The sequence below is a fragment of the Falco punctatus genome (genome assembly GCF_963210335.1).
Source record: "Falco punctatus genome assembly, chromosome: 8".
In the NCBI taxonomy this organism is placed as follows: Eukaryota; Metazoa; Chordata; class Aves; order Falconiformes; family Falconidae; genus Falco; species Falco punctatus.
This window is the reverse complement of record NC_137588.1, coordinates 1,998,660-2,020,410: the sequence shown is the minus strand read 5'-3', so window position 1 is coordinate 2,020,410 and position 21,751 is coordinate 1,998,660. Positions and strand designations below refer to the sequence as shown.

Genomic DNA, 21,751 nt, shown 5'->3' with positions numbered 1-21,751 from the left:
CTTAACAAGCACACCTTTTGAAGCTGGAACGTTGTAACCTAGCACTATGAAGCTCACATGCTCTTGAGAGCATGAAGGTAAGGAATTGCACAAAGACAGGTATATGCCTTTTTGTGACAATTTGGATGCAAAGGGAGTTGCTGGTTTTGTAATATTTTATTGCCATTTTGCCAATACTCAGCACCTATAATACCCAATTTAGTGAAGTCATTGATATGGAGCACCTAGTGAACGATCACTTTGAAACGTTCTTTCAGCAGGATCCTCACAGTCCTTGCTGCTTCCCACCAGACTGTGGCTGACCCACTCCACCCACCACGAGGTGCCGTGCCTTCAGCTGTCACATTCATTTCTGGGAAACTCTTCTTTCTTACTGTGGTTATTCTATCTGACAAGGATCAGTCAATCTTTTCTTTTTTTAAAGATGCTGCTGGTCATTCCTGGAAGAAAACGAGTTTTACTGTTGCATGCTTTGGGCTCATCTAATTACAATACCCAGCGTTCAGGGAATTTTTAAACTAATGACATTGTATTTGTCAAGCACAGAAACTTTTAATCTCATTTTACAAGTGGATCCTAGCCAATGGATCCTGGCCACCACAGCACTTAACAAAACACATTTGACTGTCCATGCAATATTTAGGTGGGCTTGTTATCAAAATGTTAATTTTTGTTACCTAATATCTTTCTCTGGTGGTCAATAGAAGGCATATAGGCATAGTGACAATGTTATTAAAGTTTTAATGACTAAATTATGTGCGTACATACAGTTTCACAAACAGAGGCAGGTGCCTCAAGAAATCTGAACTTCCCAGCTTCTCTGCTGATCTCATGATTTGTTATACGCCAGCATCAAGAAGCACCAGCTCAACAGTACACTTTTTTATTTCAGCATCCTAGTCTTTATTTTCAAGATTTTTTCCCCATTTCCAGTGCCAATACAAAGAACAAAAGCCTAAATTCTTAAACATGTCACAACGACTCCTTAACACCCCCAAAAGCAAACAGCTCAGATGACCCATCAATCATCCACCTTTGGGTCCTTGCTTAGTTCTAAAGGACAAATAGTGCACTATTTCAATCATTTAAGTTTGGCTTGACTGTACTAATCGCGTCTCTTGGACAAATAATGCTGGATTCACATTTCAATTTCAAATTAATTTTAATTATTACTGCTTCTCCAGAACACACACAAGCTGCAACTGTACCATGTAGAAAGGTTGATGACTACACTTCAAAGATCCTCTTTCAATATTTTCATCTTTCAAAACCATCTTTCAAACATGATTATTATCTATTGTTTTTCAAAACTATACTTTCGGGAAAATTTACTACAGAAATTACAAAATACAAGTATTACTGTCCATTAAGCAACTGGTGTCGGCCTACCAGTCTTCTCCAATCAAAAAACCCACAAGTTGTGACACAGAACTGCGGAAATGTAATGTAACACAAAATACTGGTACAATCAAGATAGTCATCATAACCGTCTATTTCCAAACCAGATTTAGACTCAGTCACTTTTAATTTTCTCCCCAGTACTACAGAGTATCACGAGAAGAAGGAACAGCTCTCCACAAATAAAGACAGAGATATGAAAGCTATGACTAGCCATCTACCTCAAAATCTGAATTCACACATCCTGTCAGCAGAACTCGGAAACCTAACACCAACATCATCAAAAGAAACTATACCATCCCTAGGTGTTGGAAGGCTGGCTGGAACACGTGCGCTTGTAGCGTGAGTGACTACATCTCAGACTAACAGTCCAGGGCTTGCACTTCCCAATGAGAATTCACAGTTTGACTGCAGCCTTTTAACACGACGACTCAGAAGTTTTATCAAGATGCTCAGAGGAGAGCATGCAACTACTGTGCTAATTTTGCCAAATACGTAATCGATTTTAAGACACAGGTTTCAAACACTGATGTCTACATTTCTGTAAGAAATAAAAAAAAATAATAAAGTGTTACTTGAACTCTTCTTCAAGTACTATGGTATTCTAGGATCACATTCTACTTGGCATCTCATGCCATGAAGAGGTGCCCTTGTAACACATGTCCATGCTACACAAAGCTTTATCACCACTGTCGATCTCACTGCCAGAGAAACGGGCATTTTCAACCTTTTCTCCAGTATCACTGACATTCCAACTGATCGCAAACAAGCTGCCACAGAGGAACATCACAGAGGCCCTTATCACTGTCTATGTAAGCCATGCAGTTTACTTCTATTTCAATAGAAATGACGTGGAACTTTTCTTACAAATACATTTTCTTACAAAATATCAAAATAATTTGTAACAATAATAGTTAATCTCATTTTCATCTTGCAAAGGGCCCTGATGTGATTAGATAAACACGTTATATACTGCCATTAGCTTCAAAGCACCAAAACACAGGCTCACAAGGTTGCAAGAGTACATCTCCTTTCCCTTTAGGTTGGAGGACTTTATTTATATAGAATCTTTAATTCAGTTCCATCTGTTGGGCAATGTAATACTCTTCCTACTGGTAAACGAGTAACTTTACTCTAGCCTCTCCCCCTTTGTAATATGACCAAAAGATCAGCAATGGATGATGTGAAGACAAAGGTATGACTGTGCCACACATGATGGCAGCAGGATCAAGCAAAATTAGGCTTAGCTACTCAGAGCATAGCATACTGTGAAAGGCAGCGCTGTGGGATATGGTCTCACACAGGGGTTTTTGAACATGCTACTTAATTTTAAGCACATATTTACATCTCGTTTTCAATTATAAAGTAACATTATCCAAATAGGTGTTTTGTCACCATTTCCCTTGTATCAGTATACATTAGCCAATGGAGTAAATGCAATACCCTAAGCATCCTGTTTGTCTGACCAAAGGAGAGCTTTTTAAAAAAATAAAACAAAGAAAAAATGTCGACTTGGATTAAAAAAAGAAAAAATGGAAGAGGAATTCCACTTCATTATTCAAAAATGTAATCTGCCAATTGAGTCCCATACGCTGAAAGCCCCCTTATTTTGCAGCATACTGGAGCTTTAGCTACAGTTTAAAGAATGCTGGCACATAAACAAGAAAAAAAAATGTGTTTTTATTCCAGTCAGGCATTACTATTTAATCTTACAAGGGGGGGGGGGGGGGGGGGTTTACACAAAATTATTTCTCTTTCTCCTCAGGAAATCTGACAAAACAGTATATTTTTTCTGGCGAGCAGCCACTCTACTATCATAGGGCTTCTTAAAGGCGTAACATTATGAATTCTACCAGGTTTGGAAAAGCACTGGAAGCATAAAACAAAGAAAAGTACCCATTAGCTAAAACGACTTCAAAAATAAATAGCCAGATAGTAAATAGGTCTCTAAGGAAGGCAGAGGGTCCTTGTGGAGCCTGGCAAGTGCTCCAGCCCACACCAATTTCATAGTGCTAAGAAGACCGAAAGATACACCACGAGTTTGCAGTGGCACCACCAGAAGGCTGTTTATACAGACAGGTGAACAGAAGGCTTTTCAACTACGATTCTGTGAAGTTAAACTACTACCAGCTGTAACTTTAAAAATGGTCTCCAATCAACCACATGAGCTCCATGCAATGTCAGAGCCCATTTTAAGGCATTGCGTTTAAATTCCAGCGTAAGATGTGAGGACAGAAAGACAGACACATGTACATGGACTAGCACCTAACATCCACTGTGGTATCTCCAGCTGACATGAAAGCATACACATTCTTGGAAATTTAGAACCTGAACAGCAGAGGTGATTGAAAGGCTGCAATAGGTTTGTTCCTTTCACATGCTAATAATGACACCATACCTTATGGGCTGCAACCATACACTGTCATCTAATAAGGACAATTTTTTCGAAAGGCACCTAAGAACTAGGTGAACTGCTCACCTGCATATAAGAAGGGTTTTTTTTAACCCATCCTTGACATAGATTTCTTTCTGTTCTTCAGGGCTATGAATAATTACTATTGAAATATTTATAATGGTCGGACTTACTTTTTTTAAAGAAGTAAAACAATAATGTAATTGTTGGGGAAAGAAGAAAAAAAAGCTACAGAAGAAGTTTTTGAACATACAGGAAGCAGCCCTGGATATTTATGAAGTGAAGCAAGGTAAGGCCCTGCTGGGATTTTGGGTACAGGGCTGAATCTCTTAAGAGACATTCCAATGCAATGTATCGTAGTGCAAACACTCCCTCACACAGCCACACAGCATCCCAGAAAAGAGGAAAAAAAAAAAAAAAAAAAAAAAAAAAAAAAAAAAAAAGAGGGAGATGTTATAAATACTCTCTCCATGCTCCTGACATATATCCAGTAATAAAATATGAGATAATAAATTATGTAACTGTTACTAATCTACATATACCACACTCACTTTATTTTGACATCAGTCAGCCCCAAAAAGAATTTTTAATTTATTTCTTTTTAAATACCCTCACGGCTTGCAGTGACGCGGTCAGAAACGGTTAAGAGAAAAAAACAAGTGTACTAAGACAGGGAAAAAAGAAGGAAAAGAAATTACACATCTCCACATCAAAAAAAGATGCACAGAACGGTGAGAACGTGAATACAAGCCTTTTTTCCTATTTTCCACCTCACTGTCATCGCACTGTATTTCGTGCACACGAGAAAATAGAAACAGACATTAAACCCCATTGTTTTGAAATCAAGACGCTTGAAATCTGCCGTGATCCTTCTTTCCCACCACGGACACGGCTACGTAAAATCTGGAGAAGAGCCCCACACATAAATAAGCACGTTAAATGGCGAGGGATAACAACGAGCGGAGGCACAAACGCGGCACGCGAAGTGCTGAACGCGTCCCCCGGGCAGGGCAGCAGTTACAATGGAACGGCCCAGAAGCGATGCGCACGGCGGCCGAGGGCGCGCAGCGGGGCTCCGCGGCAGCTCCCGCATGACGGGGCGGGCAGCGGGCGCTGGCACGCACCAGCGGAGCGCGGCGCGGGGGCTGCGGCCGCCCCGGCCCGCACGGCCCCGCACCTGCCGCGAGCCCCGCGCCGGCCCCGCCGCGGCCCGGTCCCCCGCGGGGCTCCGCCGCGTCCCTCGCCCGCGCCGGCCCCGGGCGGCCCCGCGGGCGCGCCCACTCACCTCACCGAGGCGCGCACTGCGGCTCCGCGCCCCGCGGCGGTGCCCCCGGGCGAGGGCGGCTCCCGCGCCGCTGCGGAGCCGGGCGGCGGCCGGAGTCACCCCGTCCTTGCGGCAGGCGGCTCCCGCCGGCGGCGGCGGCCCCTCCGCGCCCACGGCGGGGCGAGCGCCTCCCCGCGCAGGGCCGCCCGCGCCGCCCCCCGCCCCCGCGCCGCCTCAGCGGCCGGGCTGGGCCCCCCGCCCCTCCGGCGGCCTCCGCCCCCGCGCCGGCATCCCCCTGCAGCCACCGGCGGGCCGGGCTGGGGGCGGCCCCGGGCCGCAGCCCCGCGGGCCTGGGCGGCGCCGGGGGCGGGGAGCTCTCCGCGGGGCAGCCGCTGACAAAGCCGCTCGCCCCGGCGAGCTGCGGGTGGGGGGCTGCGGAGAGTCCGCAGCGGGCGAGGGAGCAGCCTTCCCGCGGGGCCGGGGCGCGGTGCTCCGGCAGTAGCTGCGTGCCAGCCGCGCCGCCGGAACGGTGCCTCGGCACGCCGGTAGCTGTTCTTCATTCACGTACGGTTACTGGCCCTGCCGGTGCCGCCAGCGGGAAGGGGAGCCAGCCTTGGCCATTTTCTCTGCCAGCTGTCCTGTCTGCCTGAGAGCGGGTAGGTGCAAGCAGCTCTACGTGTCCTACTTTTTCGGCAATTTCACTTGACTTTGTTCATCACGGTGAATTCAGGAACGTTTTCGTAGGAAAACTTGGTTACAAAAAACGTAAATTAAATTAAAACCTATAATACACACAGTAATTGTCGGAGGACCGGTGATGTGAAATGCTGCAGAATCATGGCCCAACAGAAACACGGTAACGCCAACGGCAGGAGGAATGGACATGTTAAACCCACTCTTACGTGATCCAGGTCCAGGTTATTACGAGACACCACCTCGTGCTTTCTTTTTGTTTCTGAGTCACAGGAAGGCAAAATCTTCCCACAAGCCAGGAGCTCATCAGTCCTAACTACTTTGTATTCTGCATCTGTTTCCTAAATTATGTATGTGTACCAATTTATGGGCAACTAAATGGGTTTCTGTAGACACTGCTCCTTCAGAATAGCCAGCTGGCAACTATATTAAATTAACGTACGTCAAAATACAAAGTAAATCTTGTCCAGCTCATGGCTTATTCTCAAAGCCCTGGGATTGAAATCCTTCCTATACCGAAGCCCATGGCACTTTTGGTTTGGGCTTCAATAGGAGGAAGGAATTTGCTGTTCAGCCCTTCTGTACAATGCTAGACAAACTGCTCCAGATATAAGCGTATGTGGCTCTATGCCAAAGTAGGTCAAGCTATGAAAGTCATTAACACTCTTGATCTATACGAAGCTTTAAAACTTTGTTTTGGTTCTTTTCTGTGAATTGCGCGTGTATTGGTACTTACGCTGTCGTTTAAACATGCTTAGTGTGCAAATGATTGGGCTGCAACCGATCTGTCTTACACAAATTTTCCCTGACTCCTTATACTTAACAGAGTACTACGCCGATGTGTGATTGCAATATGTTTGGATTTACATTAAAGGTTCAGATTTGGGTGACCATATATAGGTTAGTGGTGATTTGGACATTCTTAGATACCTCTCTCTCTCCAGCAGTACCTTGCCTTGGCATTAATGTAATGCCTACTTTACTTTCTGAAACAAGATGAAGAAAAGAATGCCAAGAGTTTCATAACACTTACAATATTTGTGCTTTGTTTTTGGTTATCATGACATTTTTATGATGATAAGATGAGAAACTGAGAAGATGAAAACCGTTAGCTAATGAATTATTCTCAGTGGATTTGCAAGCTGTAAAAGCCCTTTGACGGTGTGACATGAGTGCAGACTGTCTTTATGTTAAGACTTCTCAGCTGTCAAATTAAAAAAACTACATAAATCATACACTGGATTTTCATGTTTCTCTCCCTCAAAATGGATTTGGAGAATGTTCTTGTGTCCATGCTAGAAAAATCCTATTTCCATTGAACAAAAATGTTAATTCATACGAATCTTTAAATCCCCCTGACTTCCCCCCAGACATAAATGGCAGCGATCACACTAGTAAAATCTAAAGTATTTGTAGAAATTCAGGACTAGTGCTTTCCAGTAATTACAAACCTGTTGATTTCTATGCTTACATTTCTGATATATTAACATTGTATGCGATGCTACATGCATAGTTCTTTACTAACACTTCCTGTGCCTTTGGTACAATTTAGGATTCTTTTCTATTTTCCCCAGAGGTAACTCTGGCTGTAACGGAATAGAGTTGGGTGCACACTACTTCATAAAAGAATTGCTACTTCTGTCTTCATGGGTGCTTTTCACCTACAGACACTATGCTAGTAAGGAATAGCCTAACTTCTCAGAGCCATGTGCTGAGGCAATGAGTAGTTAACCTTCAGCAGACTCAAAAGCAGAGAAAACCAGCCCGCTCTGCTGGAGCAAACAGCTGTCTTTTCTCCTCTTTCCAACTCTATTGCCTTCCCCACCCCCGCATCCATCTCATCTCTCCTTTTCTGAAAAACTAATGCAAAAGAAACCAACGTGACAGAAACTCGTACAAAATCAGCTTTTCCCAAGTGGGTATTCCTGCTGTCTTCACTAGGGCTCTAGTCACGTTCTGTAACAGAGATGTGCAGTGCACAACACATGGCAGCACCTTTCTGGATGGAGAAATACCTTTGTAAAGTTAAGTTACAATGTATCTGAGGCAAAACTATTACTAAGTGAAAGCTAGGAAAATTACATTACTCTCCCATGGGGATTAGCACCTAAAAATAGCTGAAGTACTAGAACACTAAAACTTCCAAAGAATGTTTGTGTTATGTTCTTGGAAAAGGTTTCACTGGAGAAAAAACAATTTTCAGTCACCCCCAGAAACTGTTTAGTAAAAAACCTGCAAAATCCTATGAACTGTAAAAATCTCTTGCCATAAAAATAGACATTCAAAATTTCCAATTAATGCCCTTAAATTTGTGTCTATGAAAGCCCATGACATACTGACATAAGGATGCACCCTCTACAACGGGGATTTGCAGCTGCTCTAACTTTGGACATTGGTAACTTAACAAAAGAGGACAAATACTTAATATAACTCATTAGATATTAACCTTAAAAAGCAGTATACATTTTGCCTGGCAGTATTGCTTAATTCCCACATGAGTACTTAAGAGACAAGTACAGAAAAAGCAATATATAACTCTTCAGCAAACAGTAAATAAAGAAAATGAAGCAATATTCCACTACTTTTCTTTCTCTTCCTTTTGGTTACCACTTAGAGCAAACAAAGAAGGACCTGGTGAATCATTACTGAAGGTCATCACCCAGCACCATGTATTCAGCAGTGGAGTGTAGGAAGAACAATGCCCTTTGAGCGGTAACTTTCCTATAAACAGCTAGAAGCATTAAAAGCCAAGAAATGCTGCTCTATGTTACATGAAGATTTCATATTTTCCCAGCAGATCAATTCTCTGCAAGACAATGGGCCAAGCTGAATACCCAAAATACTAGTTACTTTGACGGGACCATTAAAAAGGCAAAAGGATCAACTGGAAGAACATTCATGTGGGATGGAAATGTAATGTTTCACAAGACTTCTGGACAGATTACTGTGCAGCAGGTGAAAGTATTAATTCAAAGAATCACCCTAGGTGCCAGAATCTGCAGGGGACATTCTCTGGCCCGCCCTGCCTCTTTTTTGCTGCACAAAAGACTTAATGAGAGTGAAAATCATCTGCAGCTCCCCAGCTGGGGATTTTTGTGGCATGAAAAGAGTCCCGAGTCACTGTGGAGTTGTCCACCCCATGGGAGGCCACATGCCCCTGCAATCTGAGCAGAGAGAGAGGAGGGCACAGTGAGGGAAAGCACGCCTGGGGTTTGCTGCTCCAGCCGCCTGCATCTGGTCCACAGGCCCTCGGGAGCTGCCACCACCTGGTACTACCTGGTGCCAGTGCAGGCTTTTATCCAGCCAGAGAGTCAAGGGGCTTCGCAGCAGCTCTCCACTCTTCTGGTGTGCAGAGGAGAGACCCACTGCACCGGGCCATCTGGGCTGATCTGGTTAGAGCCCAAACCTGCAGACCCTAATCTGGCAAAACTCCCATGGATATCTCTCAGCGCTTACCCGAGTTGGCCTTCTGGTCTTGGACCTAGGGGAACATTAATATGTAATGGCCAAGTTTTGATTTAGAAAAATGTAAGCCACTTATGAGAAGTATATTAATTGCAAATATTAAACCGATCTCCTTACCAATAACATTTTATGAAATTATGGAAACAGTTCTTGGGTACAGAAATTAAATCTGCTGCAGTTCCTAATGCTTCCAGACAGTTACTAAAATGTGCTTAAAGATCACCAAATTGGGGTTAAAGGTATGATGACAAAAGCAATTGGCAGTTTCCGTTGATACTTGCAGAGACTTAATTTTAGAACTGTACCCTTAGGAAAGTAATATAGGATTGGATCCATACACACCATATCCGAAGTCCTACCAAAATGTCACCTGTAAAACTCACTTTCACGATCTTGCTATTTGACTTATAAACATGTCAGTCAAATCTGTAGAGAGAGCCTGCAGTATATGTAGGCTGTATTCAGGTAGTGTGTTACAGTATCAGTGGATCATGCTTTTGTAACACCAGGAAGCTTCCATAACAGAAGAAATGAAACGTGTCGTTCTTTTGGAATATTCTTGCCGAAACAAGTAAGAGAAGTGTGTGGGGCAACGGTCTAACATAATGCTAAGAAGACAGATGATAAAAAGATTGTGAAGGTATTAAGGCATTAGTGCAGCTGAGAAGAGGATCACAAATGTGCATCAGAACCCTAGAGAATTTAAAGATCTGTACTGAGAGTAGTGGAACAATCCCTGGTTTTCCCCAGGGAAGGGAAAGCAGAAAAGGGTCAAGCAGGTAGCACAAAACTGCCACATCACTAATATCACTAGGACTCAAATCCCAGAGTATTTATCTGTAGTCCCTCTTCATGTTAGTTTACACCTCTCTAGACAATAACAGTGGTTATTTGAATTACACATTTGGTCAATAACTTGACTAAAATCCTCAAGTGATCTCGTTAGGAGTCTTACCGCTTCCCACAACAATTACCCCTTTAGTGCATTTACTGCATTTAGTAATCCAAGACAGCAGATATTAAGTGAGCGATCTATAGTACCAACGAATTTTCCTTAAGTTATTTGAAGAAAGCAATAATTTCTTCGGCAACCAGGCAGCAGGTTACCCTAGTGACCTTAATTCCTTCTGTATCCTACGTAGGATTGAATGTAGACTTAGCAGAGCTTGAAATGCCCCTGCAGCTCAGGCAGAAATAATATACTTCTCACTCGTAAGTGGAAGTTTCTCTTCAGGAGATGCTTGTGTGTCACTACTCTTTATCAGACAGGGTAACACAAATATACATTTCACTAACAGGCATGATCAGCAATGGAAACTCAACTTATCAGGAACCAAGAGAGAACTGTCAAACACTTGAGACACATTTATCCTGCACAGAACAAATAAATGTTAATGACAGAAAAATAAAGCCACTCTGAAAGCCTGCAGAATCAACAAAGAAGCTTTTTGCCCGGGCCTAATCCAGCTAAACCTTCTTAAAAGTCCCATTCAAAATAGATAACCACAATAGCTTTCTTACCCATTATATCCTCTTCCAGTTATGAAAGGACTATATATTTAAGAATACACAGAGTTGTCTAAAGTACAGATACCGAGACTGTTATTTTGGCTAAAAATTGGATTCCAAATGGTGAAAATTACTAGGGCTCTACCTTTACCAAATCTTTTGCCAAATTTGGAGAGAGAAGACATTCTTTCAGTGACTGCGTAATATACAAATTATGGTGACCTTCAAGCCAGTGTTCAGTCCGTTTTCCATGTAGAAGTGTCACCATAATCTTTGTAGCAGTGCTGGATGGTTACCACAAAATTCTGACAGCCACAAATATAATCTTACTCCCTGTTGAGTCTCAAAGCAAAAGCAAGATCTACTTTGATATTTTTACCTTGGTCTTACTACAAGGTGTTATACAACTTCTATGTTAATTTTCACCTGGCATTTTTTCCTTGGCATCATGTGGAAAGACAGCAGTGGCAAACCATTAGTTTGTATCAATGGCAACATACACGCCATGAGAACATAAATATAACTTATTTTATTTTTTTAATGTAGTGTAAGGTATCAGATCACCTTGAAATGTTGCAGCCTGTCCATTCCAAATGTATATTCATGTAACAATAGCTCATTGGGCAGGTCTACTGTGTGAGCCAACACTTTTGTTCATAAATTAAATATCAAAAAAACAATCAAGGGAGTAGAGACCAACCTGTAGGTGTACCTTTCACTTAGAAAGTTTACGTAAAAAATTATACAGATAACTTCTTTTAACATGTTCCTCTGCCTTATAACAGAAAGGTTTTACGAAACTCAAAATTCTTACTCAGATTTCCAACATCTGTTGTACGTATTACAAAAAATTTAAGCAAACAAAAAATGAGATTTTTGAGGCTTATAGATTCTGAATCCCCAGACCCAGTGATGTAACCAGTACAAGCGAGAATAGGAAACTCAGCCGAACAACACATAAAAATAAGGGCTCCAAACTAAAGCCACAATGAGGCATATCAACATGCTGCAACGTGCTTGTGCATTCAGCATGCACTTAAATTCTAACACAAATTTAACTGCTTAACTGAAGAGGGACAACTTAAACCTGCACTTCAAGTTAAGACAAACATCAACAAGCAAAACCATCGCATGTATCTGTGAAATACAATCACTTCCAAAATTTAAAAAGTGCTCAGGAGAAGGGTGTGATGACACATAGGGAAGAAATGGTAGCAAAGAATATTAGAGGAAGCAATAATATTAGAAATCTTCACAAATCTTGACAAAGAATAACAATCCACAATTTGGGTTTACAGAGTAAATAGAACCAGTACAGAGTGGAGGAGGAAATAATGCCCAAATAGGAAGTGTGATCAACAGAACAGCTAACACTGAGCCTTGTACCCAAATCACTACCTGCCTGTGTTACACTTCAAAAAGAAGGATGGTGGTGTATGTTGCTCTACGCTGCTGAATATGCAGTAACTCTTGTTCACATAATCTGCGTGCTGGAGACTAAACCTGAAATCCTGCAGGTGCTTTGGAAAAGCAGAGCCAAGAAGAAAAGGAACTCCTGCAATGAACCTTAAAAACTCACAAGATAAGAAAAAACAGTTAAAGACCAGTCCAGAGTATGGTTGCAAAAACTCCCTAAAAACTGAAGCATGAAGAAAATAAATCTCTACAAGTATTTACAGTTTAAAATATTCTGATACACAGATGACATGCCACACGGATATCTGGAGTGCAGTTTGAACAGATCAAAGTCACTTATCCTGAGGTATTTGGATCAGGAATACCTGTCAGGTTTCAGCTAAGCTCACATCACTGTATTAGGCAACCATACATTAGGCAATCCCATACAAAATTTTGGGCTGGTATGTGGTTTCAGAGCAGGAATCCAAACTACCACATGGGAATTATTCCAGGTGTAGCAAAACCGCATACAAATGTTTCTCTCACTGATAAATGTGGTTTTGGTTTTATAGCAACACTACTGAGCTGAGGTAGGCAGCACACTGTTCTACATTTATGGCCTCACCTACTTAGCTTTATACAAAAAATAAAATGCCATCTGTCTTTATTCTACAGTAGAATTCACAGAGCATATCATTCTTGCCACATCAACACCCCTCTGTTCTTTTTGGTTCATAGGTGCAAGCCTTAGTTTCGTGGTTTGCTACAACAGTTGTTTTACAAGGCAGCTTTCGAGACTTCACTTATACTCCATTTATCCGAACTTTGTAATAAAGATCCACTTTCTAACCTCTGAAGCAAAGTACTGGACCGTGTATTATGAAACTTGTATTTACATGCTGGCAGGCTGAAAGAACAGACATAACACCACCGCCCATGTACTACACAGACAGGTATCCAGATTTCCATAGTGAGGTTTTGCCTGATAACGGTTAATGGCATCATTCACTTGCAACCTGTAGGAGCTACTCTGCATCACCTAGCATCTTGTATGAAATGCTACCCCCCATTTTTTAGTGAAGTCTATGTACAGATCATAACTATAGATTTTTAAAGCAAGACTGTATAGAGTGCTATCATTATTCTACAAATAATGATCCTACAATGACAGAGTGCAGCCTGCACATGCAAAAATTTATCTCATCCTAAGGACTCTCGTTCAGGGGACAAAGATGACAGAACTTGACAACAGATACTGGAGACTTTTGGTCATGTGAGTTGGGCTGTGTAAGTGATCTGGTTATTACATGACCAGATTACTGCAAGGTGAAAGTTCTGCAAGGTGAATATTTGCACCTGGATTTTACCAGTGAATAGGAAAAGGACTCTGAATTCTGAAAAGTCTGTTCTAATCAGATTTGAATACCACACTTAAATCTAAGCTAATGCATCTTATTAAGCATAAGTGGAATTAATTTCCTGTGAAAAGCTCAATGCAGCAGGAAAAAAAAAAGGAATAACCGTTCCTTTAATCTTGATGGCTAATTCATGGTACTTTACTACACTATTATCAAAGGTGTCTGAATAACTTCAGTAAAGTGCTATAACATATTACTGCAGAAAACGTCACTGCCACATAATTTTCTTATGAGTAATGAATGCTATTTAGGCATCAAGCTACCACTTTCACACAGTTATAACATTACTTCCACAAAGAAAGGTGTGACATTATGAGAAAAACAAAATATTCCAGGTAATGTATTTAAAAATCATTATGATTACAACTTGGTATATTTTGGAAAATATCATTAGTGTATATTTGTTAAACCTCTTAATTTGCCTCAAATTACACATGATTTGGAGAAGCTTGCTGAAGCTAGTATTTATTTCAGGTATTACATCTATTTTTTTCTGAGAAGTGCTAGGTTGACACCTGAATAGAAAGTGGCAGGAAAAGCAATATTGTTTCTCCCACAGCAAGCGCATTAATGTAAAGTATAAAAATGAAGCAGCAGCAGCACATTTTTGCTTAGACCTTTGAACTGCACCATATGGTTGACACTCAATTAAGCAAAGATTTATCAGACCCTGATCGGAATGTGGCCAGAACTCACTATTTTCTCACATTTTTGAACCAGAGGACTAGCACTGAGCCTACAGTTTTCTGAACTCACACAAGATACCAAACACTTTCAATTCTGTGAATGAAATTAGGAAAATTTAATGTAAATTTTCTGGGGTATGCATTCCTAGATTTTAGAATGAAAATACACCAGTGCTACAAAAGCTACAGAAAGGCAGTTTCATGTTACAACTTTAGCCAAGTTAACATCTTACCACCATCAAAAAGGCGAGGTCCAAATCCCCACCAATCCTTCTCAAGCAGTCCCATCACTTGCTTCACATCTGCTTTAGCAACCACCAAAATGCATGGCAAAGAATGTCCTAGTCACTAAAATGAGAGAATACCAACTCAGTAAAAGTGTGTGTTTTATTGCTGAGTTAGCAAATTGAAGGGGTTCATCATGCAATCCCAGGGGCACAAGACCTGATATGACAGACAGGTGACCCCATGATTGGGAAGAGACAGCAAGGGAGAAAGGAATGAGACAACTTCTGTTTGAAAGCATGGAATGCTGTTATTTAGACTTCTAGTCTCAAAAATAACGGGTTTTTACACCCTGGACACTTTGCTTCTGCTTTTAGGTGCATGCTTTGTGAGTTCATTTACATCACACGCAACTGCAGCACTAAATTCATGAACAGACAAGTCCACAACTTCAAGTCTAAAAGTGCTAATGGTGGAATAAGAAATAAGAACTTCAGAATGAATCCGGCAGGAATTTTATCCAACTGAATATTGGAGTTAAGATCTAGAACATAGAATGTTGCAACTGCATATGAAAAGACGTAACTTTTTCATTCAAGATTGTATATTTCAATTTTTTTTTGTTATGGATCCAAACACAGATACAAGATTAGACTGAAGTAGGTCATGAATCTTTTCCTATCAGATTATTTGAGGCAGTGGAAATGTAACAAGAAAGTTGTTTACAGTGAAAATCTTAACCCAAAATTTGGCAATAATGAAGTCTGTCAAACGTAAAGCTTTTATGTTAAATTGTAAAATCTTAATTTTAAATGCCATCTAAGATTCCATGGTTAAATTCTGCTTTTATAGACAGATCGTAGGGTTTTTTCTTTGCTTGTTTATTATAAATGTACTTGAGTGCATCTATTCAGTTCACTGAAAAATATAATTTGCAATATTTTAATCCATGAGGCTTAATTCCTTTGCAATCGCCATTTCAATGTAACAACAGATTTCACTGTCACTATTGCTACAAAGGGATTAAACTCTCCCTGTCAATTTTGTATACTGGGCAGGAAAAAAATGTAATTGAAGGGTTCAGTCAGTTTTGTTTGGAAGTTTTTGTTTATTTGTTTTTCCTAAGTGCCACCTCATTGCAATTCATATTTTCATAAATGTTGGAATATTCTTTTACCATAATAAAACTATAAAATATTTCTGTTGTCTTGTTTTTCCATGTCACCACGTTACTGAAACCTCATGGAATAGTTAGTAATTTCTAACATAGCAAGTGTGATGTGGGAATGAAGAACACTACTTAAAACCAACTTCAACTGTAAATTTACTAGCAGCACTATGCAAAAAAGTGTATGTACAGCATTTAGGTGTTTACATAGTTTACAGAGTAGTACTGGTGCATTGCAAATCACGGCTAGTCTACTTGCATGACCTTTCCCAGTGTGTTTCATTAAACTCTTCGTTCAGGAGAGATGCTCTTTCTTGATTCGACAGATTACTGCAAACATGGGGATGAACAGAAACTTGGCAGCTGCTCTGGCATTAAGTTTTTTTATCATTATTATTTTACACATACAGTATAGCTCAATAAAGTATCTTCAATTACTCTCGCAAAACATCACTTTTCTACACTGATAAGGCACTGTAGGAGATTGCTACGATTCTTAGCCAGGTGTGTATCAAGGGAGAAAGGATATTAAGTGATTTAGCTGGAGTTATTCACAAAACAGCACCTTAGCTGGAACCCAAGAATTCTAATATCAGATTCTCAGCTAGCATACCTTGGTATTAGATGAGCACCTGGCCACCAAGGTGTAGTTTTGCGATCTACGGTACAAAGCTACATTCTTTCTACAGTTGGTATGCACTGTGTATGTTCAGAGCTTTCCTATTTTTTTTCAATTTTATTGGAAAGGAGGGGAAGGAATAGAGCGAGGTCATCCGGTACTCTGCTTCCAGAAGTTTTTAAAATCCAGAGACCAGATAGTACTTTGGGGGAAAAATAAAAATATATATGAAAAATGTATTCTTTTTTTGGTGGGAAGGCATGTGATAAATATTTACCATTTAGGCAAAAGAAGTTGTACTAAATTAAAATGCTACCATATGTACCATCTTCGTTTAAAATATTAATTAGAAAAATTATAATAACATGGCCTAATTCCTGGCTTTGCCGGTCAAAAGTCAATGACACAGCTGATAACTCACATAAAAATGCATTTGTTTGAGGTTTTATTTTGCTTTTTGTAACTGCACCTCTTTACACATGATGAGGCCATCATCTCTTGTTTAGGATGCCACCAGGGCCTGTGGACTATGGGTTTAGTCACATAGGTCTAGTCCGTACTTCTGCCCTAAGGTAGAATGGATTATGACTGAACTCTTTGTGAGACGTTTTACGCAGGACATCAGAGCAAATGATCAGAACACTGTCCTTGGCAACAAATTCTATAAAGAATAGTGATTACCTTGAAAATGCACAGTAAGATTACAGCATATTATATACTTCTGTTGTACATAGTTATGATTTATGATTACAAAATATAATGGACAAAAAAATCTGTCCTAGTAAACTCAGCTAGTAAGCACTGAGTGCTAACATTTCCTTCAGCCTGTATTTTCTATGATTCAGTAATTTTGGCCATACAGGTAAGACTCTATGCTCATCGCATCTAGCAGCCTATCAGTTACTGATATTCCAACTCTGTGCTATTTATTTTAATGGTCTGGCACTGCCCTGTCGAATGCAATTGTGCACTTTTTCCGTGACACAAACCTTTTTCTAAGTGGCAGGAAGAGTCACTTACACGCTACAATACTTATTTGTGTTTTTAAAAAAATCAGGAGAAAACCATCAAATTCCATATGGTGTGAGCAGGCTGTCAAAGGTCAACGTTAGCAGAAAAATTTAATGCTATCTTTAAATAAATAGTAATTATTCATCGATACTTTTTTTGAGCAGGAACCAGGATGTTGTCTGCAGTTTGACACAGAGAGTTAAGAACATAAAATCTGTCAGCATTGAAGGAAAAAAGGGTCTGAAGGGAGAAATAGTATATTATAAAGCAGTATCTAGGGCAATTGCATTTTAACAGAATTAAATGCTGCACCATTGGCAGTACAGAAAACCCTGCATTGTTTGTAAATGCAGTTAAGCCTTTTAATCAGGCTACCACCTTTTCATAAGTACATCGACAAAAATGACAGCCAGTAGAGAAAAATAAAACAATTAATACTAGAATATTGCTTAGAAAGATTAACTTCAGAACATTCAAAACAATAAGCAAAGTGATTATTTTGCTACATTTAATAAGTTTTGAATATAAATTAAATTCTGCCACTCAAGATGACTAAATATGTTAGCTGCATTAATATCTGTTACTGATGCAAGTTCTTTCAAGTGATAACAGACCAGATTCTCTGGTGTGGAACTGGTATTTTTCACTGCACTCCAGTGTACTCCATTAGACCCACAAGGATCCCAGCATAAAATGGATGCTGACAGTGTCAGTTACGCTCCTCTCCTTTTCCCCTGCTGCTGGCATAAATTCAGGCTCAAATCCCCCAGTTCTGTGGTTCAAGCCCCATAGGACCACCATAAATTTCAAGCAGATAAACAACACTTTCACTCCCACTGATGAATGAACTCTGCACAAACCGGACACAAGAATTTGAAGTGAAAATAGGCAAGCTGTATTCTCCTTTTGTGCATGCATCTGGTTTACAGCATGTGTCAGTCCGCAATTCCCAGGATTTGGGCCACTCTCACCAAAGCTTATGCAGCAGTCTCTGGTTATTCACACACAAATAGCACAGCACTTCAAAGACTGCACATGCACGTTTAGCATATAGTAAGGCAAAATCTCTCCCAAAATTATATGCTGACTTTTGTTCATATTCAAAAAGAATATGTTCCTCTTTATTGTTTATTGCATAAACAATTCCTGAAGTCAAATTTAAAAAGTTAATTACGATGTAATGTACCCTGTGTGTTGCCTTTGTTTTCTATGCATCTCTGGTTTAAATCTGATGGTAGTTCTCTTGTTGTCTGATGGGGTTCTCCTGGTTTGTTGTTTACTTGTTCTGAAGAAGTCATTCTTCCAGTAACAAATTGAAAACACAAGTCATTTACCTCTTCTATCATGTCAGTGCCTTACCCTTAGAGACTCCTGCACTTCAAAAATAGGCCAGCAGATACGTTAAGCTTCTGTGTCACTGGCATTAAGGCAAGAGGCAAACCCTCACTCAGAATTTAATTCTATTTTATAAAAAGCACTTAAATAGGATTTACAGCTTTCAATTTTAAATTTAAAAGTAGGAAAAAAACATTACTAAGAGCATTGCTATTGACTTAACAGCTGAAACTTGTGATATTACATATTGGCATTGGAGAATTTCAGCCAGGCGGCCAGAACTTATAGAAAGTAATAATATGGAAAACAATAAAAGCTATTATATATATTCTTGCATTCATACAATGTTTTTCTTATAATTAAAATCAGCATTTCCACTGCCAGCTCCTAAAACAAAAGACAGAACCCTACAAAGAACAGAATTTTTCTTCCATCTTCACAAAATGTATGCAATTGTTTCACGCTTCATTGAATTACACAGATGTAAGTAAGGAATGCTACTGTTTGTAGGAGTACTACTGACAATCTGTTTAAAATGGATTCAAACACCTAGCAGAATTCACTGTACTCTGCTTACATGAAATACTGTTTCTCAGCAGGAGTGTAGGTCACTGTTCTGTAATCTCAGCGTACCAAGCGTTCTCTAATGATTTCACTTGATTTCCGTGAAAGAGGTGCAAAGAGTGACAATTGAAATAACGACAAACATTTCTGTCATTGCAGGACTATCATGTTTGACTGGTTTAGATGTCATTTAGACTTGTCACTTATCTTTAAATCTCCCAAAATTTATGCATTAACTCGTCATGTACAATGACACTTTGATTATACTTGAATTCTGGATTCTTTTAGTTCAGTGCCTGAAAAGTGGTATGTGTCTCTGAAAGGTAAAAATGAAAGAACGTCTAGTGCCACATTAGGTTTTTAATGCTAAACCCTTGAAGATAATGAGCTGGTCTAATAAGCTCATACGAACTAATTAAGACAGAAACCGATCCTGCTCCTGTTTCTTAGAGTGAAACAGGAATGATATCAACGAGTCATGATTTCTTGCCCTTCTAATTTATTAGTACTGTACACAGAAGTTAAAAATTATAAATATTTACACTTTGGCTAGTAGCTACTTGCTAAAAAGTAAACCTGAGTGCCATAAAAAACATTCTTTATTAAAAGCAATAAGACTTTTATGTACTCCTAAAGGGGCAGATGCTATCTCATATTTTGCGGATTTCTCAGAGAGGAGATGGACAGCAAATTGATACATTTTCCAAATATTGATTGTCCCTTAGTCTAGTGCTCTATAGCCTGTTTCCTGATTTCCAGAAGTGAAAGTTCTGATTTAGAATCAATATACCACTTAAATAGCCTTCTTATCAGACCCTTCTTCAAGCAAATTAATAGAACACAGATAAAATGCCAATTATCTTACAAGTGTTCCACACTTCTCATATATGCATTTACGCACTAGAAATATTAATATTATCTCTTGCAATATTCATCAAGATGACATTTGAGAAGAACGTTATTTGTTCTGTCCAAAAAGTTGTGCAAAAAAGACTGACAAATAGTTCTGCATCCTCGCTTTTTTAGAGAATAAGAGCCTTCATAGCCAGTACATTGTACATGAGGTATACATCATGTTCATTTTTTGATTACTGAAATTGCAACAAATTGAAAGGAAAGCCAAAGCAGGAGAAACATCACTCTTATTTTTGCAACATTTTAACTATGGATTTCTTCTGTGCCTACAAAGACAGAACACAGCTGTGAGAATATCTTCAGCCACTTGCAATATCTAAATTGGCACTAGACCTCTATGGTTAGGCACCTGAAAGCTTAAGCCATACTCCCTTTTGCTCTGGTCTACACGGTATGAAATAAATCAGAGTATTAGCACAGTATATTAATTTTATTTTTCAGTTTCCTTCTTACCTTGTTATTATAAAAGTACTCTTCTGCAGATTAATTTTTTAATACAGCAGCATCTTCAATGAAACATTAATGTTACGTTCACTGGTTTGTATAAGCATTCTTATACCATACTTGCAGAAGAAAATTTATTTCTGTCAGCAGTACTGATTTAACACGTGAGTTGGGTATCTCAGGATTCTGTGATTTTCTACTATAATCCCTCCTTGTCTGAGACAAAGTTGTCAAACTGAAGAAATATTGTGTTAGCTCGCTATAAAAAAGGGGAGGAGGGGGAAATGATGGCAGATCCAAGGCAGGTAAGCATAGAGAGATAAAACCTGAACTTTGTTCTTTATCTGGTATACAAAATAAGGATTATCAATCCCGGCAGCATAAGGAAGAAAAAATATGTTATATGGAATATTTACAATGCTGTATTATTATGTAATATATCTAATTAATAATATACTTACTGTAAGACTCCATAGCAGCTAATAACACTAAGCCAGGGATGATCTTCTCATTACACTCTACTCAAAAGCTGGTCTCCAGTTTTCCTAAACATCTGACAGGTTGCTACAAAGAACAGATGGATGCAAACAGACTGGGCAGCACAAAGTAATGAGTTATTGCCAGTAAACCTCCACAGTGGTAGAAATACACTGATAATCCAAATTCTCACAAGGTTTTGCAGATGTAACAGAGAAGGAGAGTTTGAAGGATGGATCACAGAACAGTGCTTTCAGCATATTTATGCTGATACCCTTCTATATGTGCAAGCGATGAGAATAAAAAAAACCCCACCCTCGTGTATGTGCTTTATAAGAATTAAATTAAAACATGTTGGAGTTTGGCAGCATGGACCAAGCAAACTAAGGAGCTGGATTCTCATTAGTGATAAACCGTACCAGACAGGATGAATAAAAATCATGAAGCATTCTGAAGAGGAAACTTTCAGCTAACAATTTCTCCAGCTGATGCAATAAAAAAGGACAACTTAGAAGATGGGGATAAACTAATCAAAGCAACACTCAAGGAAAGCAGACTTACAGCAGTGACAGAATACAGCTGAGGCTCTTACTCCTACAAAGTACCTTCCTTTGCAGAATGCTAACCTGGATGGACAAACTGATCCAATTTAGCAGATTTGATTTATCCCACCTTTCAATTCAAACTTGCAAGCTCTACCTACTGCTGCAGCATTCTCTCATACCATCCAAGTAATCCAAAATAGAGAT

At 39.7% G+C, this 21,751-nt stretch overlaps 1 protein-coding gene across 2 annotated transcripts in view; it reads right to left on the bottom strand.

Annotated features, from left to right (window-relative positions):
• Positions 1–21,751, bottom strand: part of HECW2 (HECT, C2 and WW domain containing E3 ubiquitin protein ligase 2) — a 202,633-nt gene that overhangs the window by 164,199 nt on the left and 16,683 nt on the right. Inside the window, exon 1 of one of the 2 annotated variants that reach the window (XM_080399347.1) lies at positions 5,097–5,231. The exons of the other annotated variant lie outside the window; for it this stretch is intronic. The gene's annotated coding sequence lies outside the window, so the exon portion shown is untranslated. Of the gene's footprint in view, positions 1–5,096; positions 5,232–21,751 lie in introns of those variants that run through there. 2 annotated transcript variants of the gene reach the window in all.